General features: G+C 37.3%; 1 long non-coding RNA gene across 1 annotated transcript; it reads left to right on the forward strand.

Moving 5' to 3' along the window:
- The first annotated feature begins 599 nt into the window (after positions 1–599).
- On the forward strand, positions 600–14269 carry LOC124975312 (uncharacterized). The gene is made up of 3 exons (XR_007106888.1): positions 600–700; positions 13699–13758; positions 14191–14269. It is a non-coding gene; the product is annotated as an uncharacterized LOC124975312 (long non-coding RNA).
- The last annotated feature ends 4698 nt before the right edge of the window (positions 14270–18967 follow it).

Here is an 18967-nt window from a genome sequence, read left to right on the forward strand (position 1 = left end):
GGTGAACAAATGGAAGTACTGAGAAATTGAGCAATTTTCTGATGGTATTGCAATTAGTTTGTATGCATGTTTGTGCTTGTTTTTTGGTACCAGTGATTGAACTCAGAGGTGCTTAACAACTAAGCCACATCCCCAGCCCTTTTTTATATTTTACATAGAGAAGAGGTTTTGTTGAGTTTCTTAAGCCTTCATTAAGTTGCTAAGGCTGGCTTTGAAGTTTCCATCCTGCCTTAACCTCTCAAGCTGCTCGGATTACAGGCTTGTGCCACCATGACTCGCAGCCTTGCAATTAATTAGCAGAAAATCAAGGGTAAAACTCAGGGCTTATGCTAGTCATGGGCCCCTTTGTAGGATGGTCCTCATCATTTTTAATGGATATGCAGCTGATCCAAATCAAGAATAAACCTGTTTGAGAAAGGAGATGGATGTAGGAAGTCAAGTCTTTCACCTAAAGCACCCTGTGAGATTTGCTTTCCAGGTCGTTCAGTGGGTCTTGTCCTTCTTTCCTTCCCCTTTGACTTATTTTGCTGTGATAAAATTTTTTGCTTAAAATATCATTCTTGTAAGTATTCATCATTTTTTTCTAATTTCCAGAACATAGCAAAGATGAACTTAATGAAATCAATCCATCTGAAACCATGGAAAATTTCTTCACTGAAGAGAGTATGCATGGTTCACATTGCCATTGCCAATTCCCATTGTAAGTGTGATTGTATTGATATTTATATAAGAAATAGCATAAAAAGGGAGGCAGTCCTCTTCATTGTTGCTAATGAAGTAGAGATAATTTCTAGTCTTAACATTTTTCTTTAGGGAACATACCAATTGCTATTATTGAAAGATATGTACAATCCCCAGCACCACAAAAAAAAAAGAAAAAAAAGATAGATATGTAGGTCAGTGTTTCTCCATGATTCCATGGTGAAGCACAATCTTTAAACAATTCCAAACTGTTGTAGAATAATATTCATATAAAACACATTAGAAATGAACACATACAAAAATGAGATGAAAACATCCAAGATACAAACAATGCAATTCATTTGTTGGTTTGTGCAGCATTCATTGTAAGATGCTGTGCATGATTCTAAAGGTTGAATCTTAAAATCTGTGCTGAGCTTTTTATGGCCCAGGCATGGTATATAGCAGCCACACCTGCAGTCAACATGTGGAAGGTCTTCCCTCCAGAATGTGGAGACCCTCCCATAGGGTGTCTGGCCAGACATTAACAGGGAATTTGCTCCCTTCAAGGGGAATGCCTGAGAGTTTTTGATGGTAAATTAATAACTCTTCCCCAACACTAAAAAATCAAATGAGTTTTCATTTATATTAGGTTTTCTATCAATATTTGCCCTGTTGTGAATTAAATCTGAGAATTTGAAAAACACTATATTCGCATAAATAATGTGAACATATTACGTGTTAACATACATAGTAGTTTTAGTAAAATATGTATTGATCACCAATGAAATCAGTGGAAAGAATAGTATTGTTGTAAAGTTCTGCAAATCTTGAAATTAGAATACAGCTGCATTCCCCTCTTTCTATATTTTAAGTTCATCTTTTGCCATGTAACCTGTGGGAAATTCAACTATACAGTTTTTTTTTTTTTGGGGGGGGTACTGGGGATCGAACTCAGGGCCTTGTGCTTGCAAGACAAGCACTCTACCAGCTGAGCTACCTCCCCAGCCTGGTCAACTATACACTCTTGGGAGAACCAGAATGAAAAAGGCAAATAACATTTGGCTTTTACAATAAAATAGCTTTGAACTTGTGGTACCCTAGAAGAAACTCTGGTGTTCCAGGATCTGTCTTGACAATGCTGCTCTATATTATTACATTTTAACATGCTCTTTTGCTCACAGTGGCTTGCTTGTATGTAGATATCATTTGTTTTTTAGAAATGTTTGTTTTGCTCTTGTGGTTATCTTCCTACTCAAGTCTTAATTTCTTGGCACCATTGTTTTTAAATTTAAACTTTTAATATATGACTTGTTGGGTTTTTCCATATACTTTACTGTGGTATAATTAATTTATAAAAACTTGCATGCATTTAGGTTGTGTCCTAAGGAATCTTCAGCCCTTCCAGGATAATAAATGTATCCATTTCCCCCAGAAGTTTCTTGCTTCCCCTTTATTACTCTCCTTGTTTCCAAGAAACTGCTGCTGTGCCTTTTCTGAATATAAAATTTTAATACATTATATAATCATACATTTTTCATGTTCTTGTCTATCTTATAGTAGAATTTTAGACTTTCACGTCTTCTGTGTATTGTTTTGTTCCTTTTTAGTACTGATTATTTCTTTGTGTATATTTTAATCTGCTTACACATTCACTTATTCACCTCTGCTGTACATGCAGAACATACATGCAGAACTGTATTCGAATTTCTCTTGGTTGATGCTCAGAAGTGGAATATGTTGACCATGATGTAGGTGTACAGTTTAAGAATCTGTCAAACTCTTTCCAAAGAGATTACCACATTACATTCCCAACAGCGTGTACAAAGTTACAACTGTTCCAAGTTTTCACCAGTCCATGTGCATAATCAGTCCTTTCATTTATTGTTAGTGTCTTTTTCTTGTACTGGGAATTGAGCTCAAGGTCTTAAGCATGCTAGGTAAGTGTTTCACCTCTGAGGTACATCCAAAGTTCTCCTTTTCTTTAGTACTTGTATTTTACATAAGAAGTCAGTCAAAACTCAGGTCATGATGATTTTTATCTCTTGTTTCAGAAGGTTTTATGTTTTTTCACTTACATTTAGATCTATGATCATTCCCCTTTAGTTGCTTATAGTGTTTAAGGCAGAGCTTGAAATTATTTCTTCATTTATTTCTTTATTTTTTATTTTATTATACATATGGTCACAAAATTTTCCTGCACCATTTGTGGAAAAGATTCTCCTTTTCCCATTGACATGGCATGTTTGTCAAAACTTGCTTGACCACTTAGGTGTGAGTTTGCTTGTGTCCTCTGTCTTCACCTGGTCTCATTTTCCTTATACACTGTGATGTTTGCTGAGCTCTGCAATAAGCTTGGAACTGAGTAGTGCTGTTCCTCCAACTTCTTTCTGCTGTTTTGACTCTTCTATACTCCACTCTTTTATTCCATTTTAGATTCAGCTTTTCCACAAGACTTGCTGGGGTTATGTTTACAGCTACAATAAATTAATAACTCAGTGTAAGGAATAATGGAGGTTTTAAAAAATATTGAATCTTTTCATATATGACCATGACATATCACTCAATTTATTTAGGTCATTTAAATTTCTCTTAGTTTTGTTTTATGTGCAGTTTTCCAGGTATAGGTCTTGAATTAATTTTTAAGATCTTCATTTTACTTATTTATTTATTTTTTAATGCATATTGTGCTTGGGATCTAACCCAGTAACTCATACATGCAAACAAAGCTCTCCAAAACCCAGCCACTGAGTAATTTTGGTCAAAAATGTTTAGTTTTTTTTTTTTTTTTTTTTTGCATTGAATATGACAGAAAGATAGCAAGCAAGTAGCATGTTTTTTACAATAGCAAAGGTAGTAAAGTAACAGATTCCTCTGAAGAGAAGGGGCCCCAGAGTCAGAGCCTGGACTCCTATAGGAAAGTACTGACTTGTTCTTTTCAAAGGTTTTGGGCCCTCCTCCTTTTCCTATCTCCTCTGACTCCAGGCTCTCTTTTATTTATTGTTGCTTCCTATTCCCATGCCCACACATCTATTTTAGTCTTTCTGTTGGGTCTCTGCTCATGTCCATGGGCACATTTGTCAGCTAGAAATATGGCCTTATTGGCATTCACTCTGTGTTCTCTCACTGTCTGTCCTGCCTTTGGCTTCCTCCTTTGCCATCCTGTCCTTATTGCCCACACCATTCTAAATTTCCCTCAGGTTTTTATATTAATGTTTCTTTGATGGGTTGTGAAATTTATTCATAAGTACTTACACTTTTTGATATCTGTCAGTAAATGGTGCTATTTTAAAATTCAATTTCTGTTGAGTGCAAAGAGGCATGCCTGCATTCCCAGCTACTCAGGAGGATAAGTAAACATAAGTAAAGCCAGTCTGCAAATTTTAAAATACAATTAAATGTGACTGAGCTTGTGAGTGTCCCTGAATTTCATCCTCAGAACAACCAAAATAATATTTTTGGTTGTTGTTCTTACAATATAGAAGTGCAATTGATTTAAAGTGATTTTTGCAGTGACATTAATTTTTAATTTTTTGTATAACTTTTATCTGCATAATATGTCCATTTAATTGTTTTAATCTTTAATCAATAAAAATATTCTAATTATTTAGGAATATTTTGGAAACAGATAAAATGAAAGAACAAAGTTATAATGTTATATTTTTTATTTTTAAAATATATTTTTCTTGGACTTAAAACTCCAATACTTTTAATCATTTGATAATCATATTATTTGTTTTTTAAAATATTTTATTTTGGAGTAGGTAAAAATTGATGTGAAGTTATAAGAAATAAATCAGAAATGTATACTTCACTCCATTTCTCTTAATGGTAAACCATGTTGCCTAACTAGTGTACTGGCACAATTGGTAAGTTGGACTCAGTGTGCTCCAGTTTAAGCCTAGTCAGATTCACCAGAGTTACATGTACTGGCATGTGTGCATGCTTCTGCAGCTTTTCCATATATGACTCTTCACATGCAGATTATCATTCAAGATTTAGATTTATATCATAAGCATCCCTTGCAAAGACTTTTGTGTAAGTTGGTATTATTTCCTCAAATTATTTGTAAAATCTGTACACAGTGATGCATGCCTGTAATGCCAGGTATGCAACAATGTGTGTTAATGAATTACACATTGTGTAAGTTTTGTGGATTGACTCTTTTTACCCAGCAACATTCTTCAAGCAGGTTGCTGTGTCTGTCTGTAGTTTCTTCCATGTTATTGCTCAGTTGTACTCTGTGGCATAGACAAAGAGCCCTTCATTGGCCAACATCAAAAGTTCATGAAGATATTTCCAGTTTGGTGGGTGCTTATCAATCTTGCTGTGACATATTTATATTGTGATATTTGTGGAGCTGTTTCCATTTCCTTGGGTTGGATGCCAAAGTGAGCCATTGCTGGGACCCATGTGTAGTTGTTTAAAAGAAAGTGTCAAAGTATTTTTAAAGGTGCTGTATAATTTCATATTCCCACCAACATATGTAAAGTGATCTGGTTTCTCTGCCTTTTCACCAGACTTGTTTTTTTTTTTTTTTCTGATACATATGGATTAGTTTCCCACTGAGGTTTTATTTCTATGTTTGAAGTAGGTAACGAAAAATTTTCATGTCTTTACTTTCCCTCCTTTCTTGAATGAATACAGTTGATAATCCTGTAGATCTTGTATTCTATATTACACTAAAGTGATTTCTTCCTTATATGAGCTTTTTAGTAGAATATTATACATAGATAGTTGTGTTGATGCTGGACACAGTTTTCTTTTCTTTCAGTCTGGTTTTATATACTTTTCTTTATTTAACTTGATAAAATTTCCAGAACTTTCCTTTTATTTTTAGTGTGATGAGTTTTCATTATGAATTGTATCAAATTGTGTCCAATGCTTTGTTTTGCATCTACAAGAAAATTATTGATTTATAAAGAATGATCCATCTTTACATTCCTAGGAAAATTCTCACTTGGTCAAGATGTACTGTCCATATTTTATATTTCCAAGATCAATTTGTTAAAATTTTTAGAGGTTTTGCACATGTCTTCTTGAGGTATTTGGTCTATAATTAAGAAAACCTGGGCACATTGGTGCACATCTGTAATCTCAGGTACCTTGGAGGCTAAGAACAGGAGGATTGCAAGTTCAAGGCCAAACTCAGCAATTTAGTGAGAACTTCTCTCAAATTAAAAACTGCTAGGCTTGAAGTTAAATGGTACAGCACTTGCCTACCATGTGTCATGCACTGGGTTTAATTTGCACTATAATAAAAAAATAAACTTAAAAAAAATGTAAACCCACTTGAGCCTAGACTTAATGGAAATATTTCAGTCAATTCAAATTCTTTACTAGATACAGGGCTGTTCAGGTTATCTCTTTCTCATGTAAGATTTTATATTTCTAGTCTTTTAGGAAATGTGTCTATCTTATCAATGTCAATGAATTTGTAGACCGAAAGTTGTTGTAATCTTTTTTTTATTTCTGTATTCTAAACATTCATATGATCTCTAGTGATATTACAGTTGCATTTTCTAAATGTATTCTCTTGTGATCAGAGCATATAGTTTGCATAATTAGAATCTTTTTAATTTTATTGAGAGATTTGTGGATTAGACTAAGGTTTTGTCATGAAAGTGTTCTTCCTTGTACCCTGGAAACCCGTAAATTTAGTCCTGTTGTTTTGGTGGAATGTTCCATAAATTAAATTAGGTCAAGTTTGTAACTGTTAAAATCTGTATCCTTACAAATTTTCTGTTTACTTTTTAACTGAGTGGATTGTTGAGATCTCAAAAAATAATTTTGTTATTTTTTCTCTTTTTTCTTTCTTTTTTTTTTTTTTTGGCACTGGGGATTGAACTGAACCACATTCCCAACCCAATTTTGCATTTTATTTAGATACAGGATCTCACTGAGTTGCTTAGCACCTTGCCATTGCTGAGGCTGGCTTTGAATCATGATCCTACTACCTCTGCCTCCCAAGCTATTGAGATTATGTGTTTCCTCTTTATTTTTATCATTTTTTTTCATGTATTTGGCAGTCTTTAGTGGTGCAATGTTTAAGATTATTTTGTGCTCTTATGAATTGATCCCTTTCTTAAATAACCTTCTTTATTCCTGATATGATGGTATCTACCTAGAAGTCTATTTTGCACCATAAAAAATTTTCAAGAGCAGCATCCCTAGTAATAGGACTGAGTGACATCATCATATACCTCCTGACCTATTTCAATGGTAGGTACCTGTTACATAGTCATTTAGGGCATGTGACAGCTCAGACCTTGAGCACATTCTCTATATTTAGGGATGATTCCAGCACCCTCATGTGTTCACATCCTACCCTCCAGATTACTCTTTCAGTGGTGTTGTTTCCCAGCTTATAGATGATGAGATATTCAGGTGGGACATTCCTTGCCCACTGGAGGACCCCTGATGGAGATCCCAGAGTCTGACTTCAAAGCTGTGTCAGTCACTTTGGCCTACTCACAGTGCTCTTCCTGAGGTGGTGAGCTGTGGGCTCATGATGACTTTCCTTGGATGAAGTAAATATTTTTTCCAGGAGAGAAGGTCTCAGAGGCATGTCTTAATGTTCACTTCTCTTCTCTGCTGTAAGTCTCATTTGGGCTCATCTTGGTAAGCAGTGAGGAGCAGAAGCCAGTTAATTGACTGAAGTGCTATTTGAATGACCTTTGCATTTGACCTTTGCCAGCCAACTGTGCTCTTTCCATAGACATCATCTGCATTGTCCTTGGAGTATTCACCTGTTTACTGGATAAGGGACTGTTTCTGTGGAATGACTGAGCTGTCTTTTTTCCAATCAAGCCAGCAAAAATCCTTTTGTGACTTCTCTGTCAGCATAGGCTTACACAGCTTATATTATTGCCAGCACTTAGAATATCAGTGTTCATGACTCACAGCACCTTTCAAATGTGTGGGTTGGATGGGATGTCCGCATGCATACACCAAGGGCTAAGTTCCAGTGGGCTGTGTCTCCATCCAAGGTCACTCATCTAGGAAGATCATGACCAGAGTAGGACCCAGCCTTCTGAGTCCACATTCATTACTTGGGCCATGCTCACTCCTGCTTTCTTTGGGATCATAGAATAGTCAACCCTACCAGGATGCCCTGCACCAATCCTTCTGTAGGACTGCTGTGTCCTGAGTTGTTTCTAAGTTTATTTTATTTTTCATCAAGAAAACTTTTAAACATTCATGAAAGCATGATGAGATACATTTCCATGTACAGTAGTGTTCAGTACTTCTGGACTGCATGTTTAACCATTTAAACATGTAATACTAAAGCATAGGATTGCTTCATTTTTGCATTTTACTTACTATTGTACCTTTCTGTTTAGTAGTTTGCTTGAATCAAAATTCAGAAAAATGTCACACACTGTCATTTGTTGAGCACTATGTTTGTTTATCCCTTTCTTTTCCCTTCTTGTTTATTTATTTTTTACAAGGAATTGACCTTAGGGGTGCTTAACCACTGAGCCATTTCTGTAGCACATTTTATTGTTTGAGACAGGGACTTACTAATTTTTGAAGGGCATTATTAAGTTTCTAAGGCTCACTTTGTTTTGTTTTCTCTTGGCTTTGGTTTTGGTTTTGGTTTTCAAAAATGATGTATACATATTAATATTTTAAAGGGCAAACACTGGGTGTTATCAGCCTCATTATTCTAAAACTACTAATCCTGTGCTGAACTCCTCCTGGAGGTAAGTCTTAAGTGGTGGGAACAGAAATTTTCTTCTGGTAATAACATTAACAGGTCACTTTTGTTGACAACAGCTGGTACTAGGGTGTGCATAAACAACCATTTGCCTTTGACACAAAATTATTGGGGCTAAGGCTGATGTTGAAATTACAATTAATAAAAAAAATTGCCACCTTTCTGCCTCAGCATCCTAAATTGGGTTTCTTAGATTACATGTGAGTTTTTAAATTTATTTTGTATATTATTTACAACATACATGTGGTTTGAGATGTATATTCATATATATATATATATATATATATATATATATATATATATATATATATATAAATCTTCTGAAACACTTCCTTCTGGAAAAATCTCTTTTTTGGTAGCAGATCCTGAGTCATTAGTTCCACTGGGGAATATTTCCACCCCCTACTCTATCCCACACCACATGTCTTTTAAGAAATCTTTATGAAATGTGGACTTTTTTCTTCATGCAGACTTGGTCACTGAGAAGCCAAGGACTTTTTTGTCTGTTGTGTAGTTTGATGGGATGTTCAAACTTGATGGTCACCAATGGAGTTGAGAGTGTCTTCAAAGATTTGTGCTTTCTTTTCTCAGGTCTGTATTGGTAACAGAGGCCTATAAAATATATTTACTCTCTTTACAAAGAATGAGGTTGCTGATTGACCATTTGGTGAAAGAAAAAATATCACAGCACTGAAGTAGAACAGAACTTTGAAAGAGTTATTTCAAGGAAACCTGAAGATAAATGTAGCATTCGACTGTAAGTGGTTTGTTTGTTTGTGTGTGTGTGTGTGTGTGTGTGCATCTGAGTCTGAGAGAGAAAAGCAAACCAACATTTCAATATACCCAAATATTAAGACATGAGACTTTAGTAATGTGGCTTTGAGTTATGCATTTTACAAAATCAGATTAAGATGGCCACAAAAGTCTTCCAGGCTGAAGATGAATCTACTGGAAACTTATTTGTGCATTTGGCTTTGTTGATTTCAGGGGAAATAAGGAGAGTGGAGTTCAGTCTTCATATGGGGGCACAGTCATAGACATCATTAAAAAGCAGAATATTTGGTATTCTGGGTAAACATTTGGTGGCAGGCCAGCCCACCTTTCTTCCCAGAACCTTTCTCCTTTGATTCCTTTTTTGCCCATCTACCCAATCTGTCATCCCTGATGAGCTTGCAGCTCTCTTGAGCCTACATTCTTCTAAGTTGTCTTTGCCTGTCCAGATATGTCATGGGGTTCTCAGTGATTTTTCTCATGAGTCTGTCAGATCTGGTCCTAGACCCTCCCTCTTTATTATACCCTATCATCTGCATTCCACTGTCACCTGTAGTCACTTTCATCTTTGGGAACCTTTTGTTTTGGATGATACTGACCATATTATTTGAGCTGTGAGTTCAGGGGTCCCTAAGCTCTACCCCCACCCCACCACTTGGAAGTTGTATAAGCTTATTTCCTTTCCTTGCTGTGTTTTTATCAGTAAGAGGAAATAGGTGATGATGGGACCTCCCTTGTGGAGGTGATGAGTTGGCAGCCTGCAGTGTGGGAATGTGCAGTGTGTGCAGAAGCATGACAACACTGCGGTTCTGCTGTAACCATGACAGCTGACACCACTATTGTTAATTGAGAACCCAGCTTTCCAGCATTGATGGGAACAGGACACAGGCCTTGGGTTTATGAAGGGTTTGGCATGCGAAAAAATGGAGCAATGTGGCCAGTGACCACCTCTATAAAGCTTATTGTGCACTGAAGCCTGTTGGGTAGTGTCCACTAGCATTTACAGGGACACCACATGAGGGGGTAAGGGTCAAGATGAAGGCCAGAGGAAGGCAGAGTCTTGCCCACATACAATAGCCTCTGGCAGAAAGGCCTTCTTCTACCTCCTATGTATTATAAGCTTTTTCTTTCCAGTTGGTCACAAAAGGCCAATTTTTATTTATTGTTTTTAATCATTCAATGGGGGAAATGCCACTATTCACAAAGATCAGTAGCTTTAATAGGTGTACTTCTTGGGGACAGATGTGGAATCATAATGAGTATCAATAGTAAATACTGTTAGTGCCTATCATGATATAAGGACTTTTGAAAGAAAAAACATTCACTTCTTTTCAAAGATTTTCAATTTTTTAATGTATTATTTTAGTTGTAGATGCCACCAATACCTTTATTTATGTGGTGCTGAGAGTTAAACACAGTGCTTCACACATACTAGGAAAACTCTTTACCACTGAGCCACAACCCGGCCTTGAAATGTTCACTTTTATTTGAAGGGGGTGCATTTTCTTCTTCACACTAAATCCCCATCTTCCTTGAAACTCTGTTCAAGAAATCAAACCTGACATTCAACTTGTCTAAGCACTGAGGCTGGTAGGGATGGTAGTCACGTAGAACTACTAAACTCAGTCCCATGTCAAAGAATTAGTTAGACTGTTTTACATTGTTGGAATATTCTGACTAAAAAAACTTTCTTTACACTAATTAATCTAGAATTCACCTCCCTACAGCTTCTATCCACTTGTCTCATCTCTACTCTCTGAAGGAAGGATCAATGAATTTCTTTCTTTGATATAATTTGGGAACTACTTATATCTGTGGGTGGAGAAAAAGTTGAAGTACATGTCAAGAGCCAACATAATCTAACATTAAATATCAAGTGGAAATAGTGCCTTGTCACCAATCCTATGAAACACAACCCGTACTTAAGTTTACAGTGCACCAATCAGAACGCTGCCTCTACATTACACAGGGGGAAAAGGCAATTTTACCAGATGTTACATGATCACTGTCAGACACATCAGAAGCTCATCATCATCATACATGCTCCTGAAAACATTAAACAACACATTGTCACTTCAGTACTTATTCTTCACGATATCATGAATTACAAAATGCAAACTCCAAAAATGCAATATCACCTGATGTAAGAAAATTGGTGCCAGCACAAAACCTTAGGCATAACAGGAAACAAATATACTAGAAGTAATGCTATTATATACTCAAGAGTACACTAGATAGATTTTCCACATAATCATGTAACTAGAAAAAGAATAGGAAGTAAAAAAATAAGAACATAAAAATTTAAAAGGAACAGATACATTTCATATTTGATAATGTAGGTAAAATTAAAAGTCACTATTAACTTAAGATCTCTTCATTTTTATGTGGTAGGAGTACATGGGGGATGGAAAGATAGAATGAAACAGACAGTATTTGTATTGATAGTATAGATTGATATATGCCACCATAGTAGCATAGAAGCAGCAGTGTTCCGACTTGACCTGTATTAATCATCTTCCACTGGCAATATCTTCAGTGGTAAAGAATTTGTACTTAAAAAAGGCTGCCAAATGACTGCTAGGGAAAGTGTCCTGCAGTAGAGGAGAGCAGGAGGAAATTCATCATCTGGGCTACTGACAGTGACAAATACATGATTAATTTTAATGTTTTTTTTGAATTTCCAAACTTGTTTCATTATACAGTGGAGACCTCTGACTCAACCAATACTTAAATGTTTATACTGTAATCAGTGAATTAAAGCCAGAGTTTCCCAGGACAAGCTCCCTTTTTCAACATAGAAATAAGACAAAACCCAGACACCTGGATTTATGAACTCATTTATTCACTATAGATTAAATGTGATCCTTTGCCATAATAGAGACATATTATCAAGGAACGGTGATGATTAAAATATAAAACACACTCTAAGTGAGAATGGCTTAGATGAAACATTTAACATCTGCCAACAATAATCACCTAATATGTCCCGACCCACAAGACTGCAATGGGAACCTGGAGGATTGGGAGAGATAAGAGACACCAGAAATGGAGACAAGAGAAAAGCCTGATCAAGTCTCATTTATTGGGGGAATAAACCCAGTTAATATCAAGTACAAAAGCCAATCAGGGGAAAGCACATGAAGGTAAAACTTGTCCACACACCAGAGCTCGAACAAGGAAGTATACTTGGCCAGTCATGAAGCACCACGCAATCTAGCCTGATACACATCTGGTATTGTCTGACAGTTATGTGTGCAGAAGAGGCATGCCCCGCCAGCACCTGGCAGGTGCCATCTTAGCTCAACATGTGGCGAGGCGGGGGCATTGCCTGCTGGCTTCAGACACTAATACACAGTTTTAAAGTTGGAAGAGACCTTGAAAGTCATCTATTCTTTTTCCATATCATTGATGAAGAAGAAAATGTAATGTACAGGGAGCAGGAACTCCCTAAATATCACCTGATAAACTGCTCATCAGTGACACAGCCAGGACTATAGAGCTGGGTCTCCCTTCTTCAAGCCCTGGTCCTTTTTCCTGATTAAAGAATTAAGTACCGTCCAAATATTTATAAAAAAAATGTCAGTGCTAGAGAGATTAAGAAATGATATCTTATTATAAGTGCAAAATTATTGATATTTTATATATCAGAGCAGCAAGAACTTTGATTCCTATAAAAATTATTAATGTGCACATTTTAGGCTTTATCACTAAGGTTAAGGACAATTTATAAAATATGACTTTTTCTTCCCTTCACATACACAAACTTTAAATTTTTATCCTACTAAGATAGACTTAAGTACATTCAAAGTCAGGATAGTGTTTTGAAAATGTCACAACTTTTAATCAATTTAGGGAGTAAAACCCCCAAAACTTGGAGATTCATAATATTTTATAGGTATGAGTATCTTTAAAACATGAAGTAATTATCCCAACCCAGTTTATACCCTCTGCCTGTCTTTTTCAGGCTTCCAAAATTTATTAAATTATTTGAATGCAATAATTATTTCCCCTCTGAGATTTAAATACTAGGCAACAAAAAAGTCTCTGAAACTTAACTGCCCAACAACTTGTAAATTGACTCAACTTGTAAGCCATTTGCTGAACAATATCAATCCCCACATTAAAAAATAAGTAGGGGCTTTTGTTGTGGCTCAGTGGTAGAGTGCTTTCCTAGCATGTCTGAGGCCCTGGATCAATCCTCACACCAGTTGGGTATTTATAGCACCAGTTGGCCAGTTGGTCAGTTGAGTATTTTAACAAACAGTTTTGCAGAGCTTTAAAGCAGAGGATCCAAATGTGTGGTAGATTCTGTGTCAGAGTAACAGCTTGACGGTCAACTTGGAGTGTGCTGTGTGTGGTCATCATGGGCAGGGTGAAATTTGAGGATTGAGATTCAGAATTCAAACACTGTGGTAATTCTGGTCAAGTCTCATGGTGAGTGACTGGGTAATTAGTTCAAGGTTCTGCCATGTCCATTCTCAGGGGTCCTTTTATGGGTGTTAGGTGAGGAGGTTGCATGTGGTAAGATTGATAGGAGTCTGGGTCTGGTGTTCCTGATATGATTTGGAATGTCCACATATGTCCAGGTACTAGTTGGTTTATTTTTTTTGCAAGTGAATGCACATAAATTATTTATCAGTTGTACCTGATGGTGGTTTCAGGCAGATGGTGGTGATTTAATGGTACAAGCAAGGTGTGGAGCCATCTATCTTGACACTTTTACTCAAAATGAAGTAGCTATGGTAACTTATTTTTCTACAAGATGGACTAATTCAAGTTGAGGCACATCCTGAAAACTACTATTCCATACACCATGAGATGTGTAGAAAAGTCTCAAAGAAGGTTGTGTGCTGATGCTCAAAATCTAAGAATGCACAATCCAGGGACTTGTGTTCATGCCCTAAATTTTTATGGAATCATATTTTATGTTTTTATTGATGATTCACATAACATAAACTTTAACATTTTAAAATATATGTATGAATGTCTTTAATGTATTCACTATCAATTCTTTTGAGGATGGAGCATTTGTGACAATTCAAGAGATGCAGATATCCCAGTGCAGGCAGAGGGTACAGAGGACCTCAAACAGGACAAGGCACAAACAGACAAAGTCGTGAGTGCTCCCAACCTCATGCATCTAGTTGTGAGAATTTGGCCTCCTCCCAGATCTATGTACATTTGAGGAAAAGCAAGTAGGCAAGAATCTGCTTGGGCCTGTCCCTGAGATGCGCTCTATTGACCTCTTAGGTCAAGGTGGGATTCTGCCGGGGTCCAGCCCTAGCAGGAGTCCATGAGTTGCACACATGTAAATGGGGCAAGGGGAGACAGCGTTGGCGATGGATGGAGAATGAAAGACACATACTCTAGTTCTGGTGCAATCACTCCAACTTTATTCTGGGGAAGGCTGAGTTTATATACATTTTTCTTCAGGCTATAATGGCAGTCTTGTGGTTAATATTAAAGAAGTTTCCAAAGCATAGGCAGAAAGCAGCAACCTTACAGATTATCCTTACCTAATCACAATTGTTTTAAGAATATCTAGCTATGTCAATGAGCTAATACAATGTTTATTTCCTTAATATCTAAACTCTATGTGACCTAAGACTATTCTTATTATTCTCGTGGTTAAAGCGATAGACAAGTAATCTCATGTGTCCATCTCTACTAGGTCCTTCTGGTTAATATCTAAATTGCTGAGTTAAGGGCTACAGGAGGGCAGCAGTCACAGTGGTTACTGTGTACCAACATTTATTATAGGGGTGACCTATTCTTTGTAGGAAGGAAGGAATGTTGTGAAACCTTATTTTTTTTACCCTACCACCACACATAAACAAAACCATCATTAGAATTTAACCAGCCTGTTGGTGACAAAGGCAGATCTATAACTATTTTCTCCAGAGGCTTTCAGAAACTCATTGCATGGTTGCAAAATCATTTTTAATTTTGTTAGTGGTAAAGACTCATTGTTTTTCAGATTGTAGGTAATATTTTCTGGAATTTTTGTTGTATTCCCCTCATCCCATTAAGCAGTCCGTTCAGACTGAAATGAGTAATATATTTTCAGAAAAACACAGCAGAGAAAACACCATGCTCTGGAGCAAAACGTCCAGCAATTCCTTTTAGGATGAGCCTTTGCAATCATCCTCCAGAGGATCTTTGTCAAGCACTGGATGGAATTCCAGATGCCCCTGCAGGATTCTTGTGCTTCTAGATGTCTCTGACACTGTCCTAACTTGACCTCAGCTTGGGGTGGAGAGGGGAACTGGGAGAGTGTTTGCCTTTGGCAGAACCCGGGGTCTGTGTTTGAGGGTAACCTCATCCCAGCCCCCCCACTCTGGATATCCAGTAAAGCTACACCCACCACCATTCTTGCTAGTAAAGGTCCTGGAACAGTGTAGAGGCAGGCATGGGTGAATCACCTCATGTTGCAAAAGGCAAATATGGACTTTCCAGGACTGGGATCCCCTGTACCTGAATCTTCTTCTCCACAAGATAAATGAGGCAAAGGTCACACATACAGGAAAAAAGCAGCAGAACTATGTAGACTTTTGCACAGCATGAGGAGGTGAGGGAGATGTCTTCCAGGATGCCCACTTGCTCCTCAGATCCAAGGGATAAATTGCATTTGTGAAAAGCAGTGTTTTCAAAATTCTCTGAACATTCAGCAATGGGGGCTTGGTAGGGGCAGGACAACAATCAAGATGGGTAGAGAAAAATGGTGGACACTGTACCCAGCCAAGTAGATCTATGTCTAAAGCTTTGGGGCCTGGTGGATTCCACAACACCACATCTGCCTTGAAAAACACATGGAGGAATGGGTTAGGGCTTTACCCACTCTCCAAGGGGCCCCTTGAGTTCACTTCCAGGTAACCCCCAAAGCACAGAGCAAGTTACACAAGACACCCTAAAAATGAAAACACACAGAGTTCCCCCATCCCCATGTCATTTAAATTAATTTGGTTGACCCATAGAAAACAACAAAGTATATTTAGTTTTTCCTATGTACACATATATAGATTTATTTATGGAACCCACTTCTCACCTTTATGGTGGCAGGAGCTGGGGATGCTAGAAGAGGTGAAAATAAAGGGCTCAGAGAAAGTGAAAGAAGTGGAGAGGTAGCTGCAAAGAAGGGAATGGATCCCTTTCTTTCAGATGGGGAGCAGAGGAGCTCCACTGACACTCATCCTCCACCCCCAGCTGGTAGGAGGATGGTGTCTGCAGGCAGTTGGAGGCACCCCAGTTGACAACTCTGGTGGCTCCACTGGCTGTTGAAGGAGGAGTGAGGGGGTAGGGTAGGCACCAGGAATGAGGGTGTTGGGAACTGGGAGAGCCATGAGAAGGAGTGGCAGGCCTGGGTAGGGAGGAGAACGTGGCCAGCAGTGTGGCAGAGCTAGGAGCCTTGTTGCTCTATTGATTAACCCAATGAAATCCTTTATGACATATTAGACATTTCTGATTGGACTGCTTTTGTAACCCTTTTTTTAAAAAATCTTACAGTCCTTTTGAAGATGGCCAGGATTTTTACAGTTGTAACAAAGTTTGTGGGGGATTTTAAAGCATCAGTCAGTAAAGAAGCTTTATGAGTTTCAGTTCCAATATTTTGACATGCCTTTATTAAATCAGAAAATGCAGTATCCACTTTATGGCAAATAGATTTTATTACTTACTTACAATCTTGGTTGGTATTTACATAAGTCAGTTGTTTAGTCAGAATATTGGCAGCTTCCAAATTGTCTACTTGCCTTTCAATAACTTTACTCAATTCGTTAAGAAAATTAATGAAAGGCTCCTTTGACTTTTCCAATTGCAGCAATGGACTTGGAAGGATTCCATGTGTCTGGGATCCTCCTCCAAGCTTTACAAACTAAGGTTCTAATCTGGCAATGGCAGCTGTTGGCAACTGAGCTTATTGTTGTAATGTCCTTCTTAGCTCCTTGCCAATCAAGTCATCATAATCAATATTAACATTGCCTTGAGCATTATCTTCAGCTTGAACGCAGGCTAAATCAGAGTATTCTTGTAAAAACACTGTATTTTGGGCAGGAGAAGTAACCATTTTCAGCAAAGGTTTCCAATCATTGGGAAACAAGGCATAACGCTTACCCAGCACCTTTATCATATTAAGAGTGAAAATTACTATTTTTTCCACTCTCTGACACCATTCTTTTTTTTTTAACACAGCAAAAGGCAATTTTTCACATTCTGACTGATTAACATTACTTAAACTAATGGTACAGACAATCAAAGTATGAGTTTCTCCCTCTGCAGTTGCCTGCCTGAGACATGCAGATAAATGAGACTGGACTGGGGGAGGAAAAGGAAGAGGGAGAAGAGTAGGAATGCAAGGAGATGGCTGAGAAAAAAACTTCAATCTTAGAGACTACTGGAGAAGCTTGTAGCTCTGTCAATGCTATTTTTGAGATAGGATCTCAACAATAATACCAAGCATGCAACACAGATACAGGAGCCCTTGTCTCCTCATGCAATATTTTACGTATATATTCCCAACTTTGGGGTCTTAAGAACCCACTCCTCTGATTCCATGGACAGTAAAAAATCTATTTCAAAGAGCAAAGCAGCAAGATCAGAATTACTTACAGTACATTTAGCATTATAAAGCAAATAAAGTTTAGCTCTATGATGACATTGAGTGTCAGAGAGTGAATTCCCCATAACTTACCAGTGGGATCAGTATCAGCCAATGAGTGATGCACATCAAAGTCTGTTTTAGGCAGTAAGCTATCCCCTTTTCCCATCAGCACATCCAGAAGTGTCCCTGTTCAGCACCCCAGCTGTAAAGGTTAATTGAGGTCCAGCTAAAAGGATTAAAGGAAGAGCAAATAAAGAGGCAAGCACACAGGATGGTGAAGAGCAAGAAGTGGTTTCTGTGAAAAAGCCAGTCTAGTTTATTATCTATTCCAGGGTCATATCAAGTAACTAAGGTTACATAGTACAGTTAGCTTTGCACATGTGCAGATCACATAACTTGCTTGCTTCTCAGAGTCCACTAGTACCAAAGGTTATTATAATAAGAAAATATCTCCAGGCCTCAAGGACAGATGAATTGCAGAGCATTCCCAAGCCATTCAAACAGAGCACCTTTTGTCCTGACGAGTTTGCTGAAATCAAAAACTCTCACTCCTCTGTACATTCACTGACCTAAAATCCCTTCTTTTTTGTGCTGTATGATATCTGCAATGTGAAAAACCTGTGGCCAGTATGAAGTGAGACAGAATAATCTAGTTTTGGACACTTTTTGGTTGGAGTTGTCTGCTTTCACTCAGTATATTATTTCTTCTAATTTTGGGTCTGAGGAGAAATATTATTAGGAAATTTAATCCCTCAACACTACCATGCAAAGAGATAGACCAGGCCCTGTAAGTCACTGATATCAGTGAACCCATAACCCTCAAATCTGTAATGTGGCTCCTGTAAACTGAGGTATGATGGAGAGAGTCAAACTTGAGGGTGTAGTTCCAAAAGCACATGTACTTCATTTGTAGTATTTTATAAGTCACATAAAGATAATATTCTCAAAGGTTGTTATGTTATTAATATCAATTTCAACTCTTTTTATGATATCAGTGTGAATACTAGAAATATTTAAAATACTCTTGTGCCTTAGGTGTTGTTTTCATTGGATATTAATGCTTTAATGGGTTATTTCCCATTCATAGTTTAGTCTGTCTTCTACCAAGAACAGAGAGCAGAAAAGTTAAATAACATTTTATAGTAATTGCCATTATATTATTTTTATTCAGGAATAATATACTAGTGTATATAATCCAT

The sequence above is a fragment of the Sciurus carolinensis genome, unplaced genomic scaffold, assembly GCF_902686445.1.
Source record: "Sciurus carolinensis unplaced genomic scaffold, mSciCar1.2, whole genome shotgun sequence".
Classification (NCBI taxonomy): Eukaryota; Metazoa; Chordata; class Mammalia; order Rodentia; family Sciuridae; genus Sciurus; species Sciurus carolinensis.